This window comes from Panthera leo, chromosome B3, assembly GCF_018350215.1.
Source record: "Panthera leo isolate Ple1 chromosome B3, P.leo_Ple1_pat1.1, whole genome shotgun sequence".
In the NCBI taxonomy this organism is placed as follows: Eukaryota; Metazoa; Chordata; class Mammalia; order Carnivora; family Felidae; genus Panthera; species Panthera leo.
Window position 1 is genome coordinate 61881194 of NC_056684.1, and position 6000 is coordinate 61887193.

The window sequence follows — 6000 nt, forward strand, 5'->3', positions numbered from 1 at the left end:
AGCCGTGTTTGTAAGAATCATGAAAGAAAATAGAGTGAAATATGTTTCAGTGATTCCAAAGACATCCAGGCTTTGAAAACTTACTTCTCTCATCAGTTGGTAAAAGAGCAAGTTCCCAGCCTCAACTGGCAGTTGGTGTTTCTCTGAGCTAAAACACTGATATGCTCTTGCATCACCTCTGAGCAGGGCTCGTGCTGTTCCCAAGTGTGCTGGCCGTGTGGCTTCCCGAGCCTTGGCTCACCCTGCACACCCTTGATCGCAGAGGGCTGGGTACTGAGCAGCTGCTGCTCACCCAGTCACAGGATCAGCCTTTTCGTTTTGTTGATCTCAAGTAGCACTGTTGTGTATGCTCCCTCTTGTTTTCCCTGCTGGTAACTTTGACCAATGCTTCACACAGAACAAACCAGCATCAGTTTCCCAATTAACCGGTGGTCTCTTGTTGTCACCGCTGTGGCTTCTGGTCAACAAGCCCACTAGGATGGTCCTCTCCAGTTCTCAGCAAGGCCCCCAATGACATTCCTGCTGGAGCCTTGCCAAGGTTGGCAGTGGCCACCTCTCTGGAGACATGACAACTCAGATTCTCTCACAGCTTCGTCCAGATGTGGTAGGCTAGTTGCCCTTGCCTGAAAAAACATGTAAGATTTGGATTAGAGACCTAATCTTCTCGATTCCCAAACATGCTGCCATACTCCCCTTTCACCCATTTTTAATCCAGTCCCTAAAGAAACACAGCTAACATTTCATAATGAGAAACACTCACAGCCCTAATGTTCCTCCTCACCTGTCTCTCCCTTCCCTGAGGATAGATGGATGAAACTGGAACCTAAGAAGTGAAGACTCCAAGCTCATTAACCAGTCCCCAAGTTATGACTCATGCTCTGTCTACCCACTTTCTGAAGACTTGTACATCTTCCATGTGAGAGAGCCCAGCTCTCAGGAACCCAGGGAGCCAGTACCCTAAAATGGAAAAAGGCTGGGGGAGGGCTCTTGCCTGCTAAAAGAAGCATCCCTCAGGAAGCCTAGAAGCCCAGGCCTTAGAGTGCAGATCTGGTGTGGATCACAGTGAGGGCTGTCTCTTTGGCCGAGGTCACTTTGCCACATGAGCCAGCTCTGAGGACCCCAGGTGAGTGAATTTTAAGATCGTGAGTCTGTATGAACAGCCCTGGAAATGGAGGGTGTGCAGTGGGCTTACTATCCCTGTTTCTGTGTGTAGGGACTTGTTGAGGCACCCAGGACTCTGGAGACATACCCAAGGCTTGTTTGTGTCTGTGGTCCTGAGGTTGGGCTGGGCAGGAGGCAGGGCAATGCCGAGTGAGCAGTGAGCGGGGTTCTTCACAGCCTTGCCCTGATGTCTGGCAGCATGTTCCATCAGTAAAGCCATGCTGGCTTGCAAGTACAGTCCACATGCCCTCACCTGTGCCCCTTGCAGCAGACCATCTGTATTAGAGATCTCTTTAGCTCCTGTTAATGCCAAACAGGGAGCTGAGGTGAGATAGTAGGTTTTAGCGGGTCTCAAAGTTTTAGAGATCCCCAGATGTGCCTCAAGGGCTGCTGTGAGGAGTAAAGCAGCATGGCCACCCAAATTAACCAGTACAGTGTGGAGTTCAACTGTTAGGGAAAGAAAAGGATTTGAAACCTGGATCATCCCTTAAGGCAGTTTTTCCTCAAACTTAATATGCATGAATCACCTTAGGATCTTGAAATGCAGATTGAGTTTTAGAAAGTCCAAGATGAGACCTACAGTCGACTGCATTTCTACTACATCCCAGGTGATGGCCATGCCGCCAGTCCTTGGACCACGCCTGGAATAACGGGGCCTTAGAGCACGTTCCACCTCTGCCAGTCCCAAGTAAGCCACCTCTGTGTGTTGCCACCCCAGCCAGGAAACCTTGTGAAGGAAATAACAGCTTTGTTTTTCTCTTATTCCGCCTCATCCACCTAATGACAGAAAATGAAATCCTAATATTTCCAGGAAAATTCAGTCTCATATGCATTTTCTCCAGTGTTTTGTTTTTTTTAAACTGTTAATTCATGATTTTCTCTAACACACTTCCCCTCTGGGTAGCACCTCTGTTAAACACGTTAGGTATGAGAGGTCTCATCTGCTGCTGTTCCTCTGTCTGGTGTGGCTTCCAGCAAGAGGTAGCCTCTTTATTTAAAAAAAAATTTTTTTTTAATATTTATTTTTGAGAGAGAATAACTCTCTCAAAATAACTCAAACTCACAATCCCGAGATCAAGAGTTGCATGCTCTACTGACTGAGCCAGCCAGGCACCCCTAAAGTGGCAGTTTCAGAGAGGAAAGGGGAACCACCAAGTCTGTGGACCGGAAGCAAAGTAGAAATGGGAACACAGGAAGAGGCTGGGAGCCTGGTGATTAGTGAGACATCCAGCCCTCAACACCCAGGAAGTGGGCTTCAGGCATGTCCTCTCTCCTCCCTTTTCCTTCCACCATTTATACCCATCCCTGGTGACTGTCACCTGAAACTAGCATCTCCATAGCCAAGGCCTGGCACTATTTGGCCCAGATGCTTGCGGGGTGACAAATGGGTGGGTCGTTTCCATGAGGGCTGAAACAGCCCAAGCTCCTGCCACCCCAGTCCTCAGGAGCCTCCACATAGGAGTCTTTCTGATCACCATTTGCCACCATAGATAGAGCAAGTGCCCACGTGCACAGTTTTAAGGCAGCCAGAGGCCCTGAGTTTTCTGCAACAGACTCTGCCCTCCACACACCTGCCCCATCTAAGTTGTCTAAATGAGCATTGTGAAGATGCTCGTGGGCAGCCAGCACTGACCACAGCTGCCTCCCAAATCACACGGCTTCACCACAAGCCAGGAGTCCGGTCTCTAAGAAGCTTGGGGGAGCGGCCAAATTTCCCCACACCCTTGAGAAGGGTTTAGCAATGAGCTAAGAATGCTAACTGACCCTGAGGAGTCTGGTGGCCATGACAAGAAAGGCAGCAGAAAGTGCGCCTAGGGATCACAGACTCTCCAGTAGCTGCCAGCAACTAAAGAGGCTACATCTTGGGGCGCCTGGGTGGCTCAGTCGGTTAAGCGACCAACTTCAGCTCAGGTCATGAGTTCATGGCTTGTGGGTTCGAGCCCATGTTGGATATGGAAATTAAAATTTGAAATTTTAAACTGCTACCACCCACTCTCATTCCACCACCACTCGCTCCCCATAATGGCAAGAGGATGTACCCCTGGTTTTCTCCTAGAAATACTGCCAAAGATAAACCTCTTGCTTTTTTCTATGTTAAGGGTTTTCTTGGTCATCAAAACAAGGACACCAGGTAAAAGCAGAACTGGACATAGAAAGTCACAAAGCTCAAGATATCTCTCCAGTTCTCATGGAGCCTTTGGTTCCTAGTTCCTGGCACCTGGGGGAGAGAGACCAGGATTCCAGAGAGAGAGGCCCCCCAACTCTTTCTTTCCTCATAGGTAAGAGTTCCTTCCCAAAAGGCAGGAGAATGTGCTCCTGTGAGCACCCCTGCAGGGCCCATGCCTCTGCTCTCCCATGGGATTTCTGTGTCTTGGGACCCAAAGCTCAAGAATGAAGGCCTGGCCCCAGGGGCTAGACTGGCCTCTCTGGGTCCAACCTGGACTGGGGATTGGGCCATAGCAATTGGGGATTCCATAGCCTTGGGGATTCCCAAGGCAAAAAGGAAGCTCCTGTGAAAGTTACAGGAGACCGTGGCAGTTTTTCTAAGCTCCCCCATTCCCAGCTGGTGATCCCCCAGAGAGCAGCTCTGTGAGAGAATAGCCAGGAGCATCCCAAATGTTTTACCTCCTCCTCCACCATCGCAAACCAAAAACCCCACCCTAAATCAGGCCTACCTATGGCTGTTCCTTCTACCAGAGAAGAGAGAAGGGGCTTCCTTCCCATTGCCCAGGTATGGGAAGCACATCGTTTAAAACAAGATAAAAAAAATTTTTAATGTTTGTTTATTTTTAAGAGAGGGGGAGACAGGATCCCAAGCAGGCTCTGCACAGTAGCGCAGAGCCCAATGCAGGGCTTGAACCCACGAACTGAGATCATAACTTAAGCTGAAGTCGGATGCTTAACCAACTCAGCCACCCAGGCATCCCTAGAACTCTTTTTAAAAGGTTTTATTAATGTCACTGCTTAAACACACCATACCTAGTAAACCTGTCTTAACATTTCCCAAGGCCCTGGGTCATGTGAGGATCTTGGTGCCCAGGCTCACTGCAAAGTGACTACCATGTGCACAACATTAAATAGCACCAACAGCTACACTGGCACAATTCTTAAGTCTACTTTGAAGATGGCCTCTGCCCCCTCACTGTTTTTGTGCCCATATGAGGTAGCCCTCTCCTAACTTTTTCCAAATTCTGGAGGGCTTGCAAACCATTTTACCGGATTTGGAACTTCTGAACCAATGAAAAGTACTCTGAAGGAGGAATTGTGGGGTCTTCTAGGAATGATGTAATTGAGCTTCAGTACATGCCTCCTGTTTGTCCTGTTTTCTGGCCCTCCGAGGGCCTCTAGTAACTGAGCTCTGGATAAGCATGTTCTGGTTTTTAACCAGTTCACTAAAGTTTGCTGTCTGTATTTTTTCTCTCCTTTTTTTTTTTTTTTTTTTTTTAATGTTTATTTATTTTGAGAGAGAGTGGAGAGGAGCAGAGAGAAGGAAAGAGAATCTCATGCAGGCTCTGTGCTGTCAGCGCAGAGCCCGACCCCAGGGCTCAATCTCAGGAACCGTGAGATCATGATCTGAGCCGAGATCAAGAGTCACATGTTTAACCGACTGAGCCATCCAGGCACCCCCTCCCCCTTTTTTTAATTACCCTTAAAAAGCAAAAAAAAAAAAAAGTACTGATTAACTTAAATGACAAGGAACAGCTCTGCCAAGGGGTCTAGGCAATAGATTGATGCAGCTCACTCTCAGAAGGCAATGTGAGGAAATATAGTCCGTCATCCTAGGTTAGGAAGAGCAGGGAAAATGAAATGGGTGATCTCAAAGGCCAGTGTCATTGAACCTGATCTGATCTCCTCCTCTCCCCTGTGCCTCATCTTTATGGGAACAGGCTGGTCATCCCTAGGGACTAATTGCAGATGTCCACTGGTTCGGCCATAAATCCTCTGACCAAATAATATCGTTGCTTACGTTAGTTAGGGTAGCACACACTGCTATAACAGAGATCCCACATGCAATTGTTCAAATAAGTTATAAATCCATAGTTTTCTCACATAAGAGTTTCAATCTGTTGTACACACTAAGGTCCCACGTTCTTTTCATTCTGTTTCTTGCCATCTCCATGCATTGTCCTCATCTTCATGGTCAGTCAGTGCTGGTTTGCAAACACATATGATGGGGAAAGACTGGGGAGGAGGTTAACCTGCTGTCTTAAGGGTTAGACCCGTAAGTGGCTTCTAGCACTTTGTCTAACATTCTCAGAACAAGCTTTAGACCCAAAGACCCACCTAACTGCAAAGGAGGCTGCCATACAATTTAAGAAGAAGAGAACAGATTTGAATGGATAGCTGTTAGTCCTCCAAACTAACACTCCAAAGGAACACTCCAAAGGAAAATGGGCAAAACCGTTTATTAAAGATTTATTTATTAAGCACCTTCTACGTGCTGGACCCTGTACATGCATAGAAAATGTACACACACATGTGCAAATGTTAATAATCATACAGGGAAATGTTCAACCTCATTAATAAGCAAAGAAATACAAAATAAAACAATGAGATTCTAAGCTTTTCCTATCAGATTGAGATTTAATTTTTTTTATAAATCTTTTTTTAAGTTTATTTACTTATTTTGAGAGAGACTGAGACAGCACAAGCCAGGGAGGGGCAGAGAGATGGGGAGAGAGAAACCCAAGCAGGCTCCGTGCTGTCAGCTTAGAACCCGATGTGGGGCTCCAACTCACAAAACGTGAGATCATGACCTGAGCTGAAACCGAGAGTCAGATGCTCAACCGACTGAGCCACCCAGGCACCCCGGCTGAGATTTATTTTTAAATAACAGTT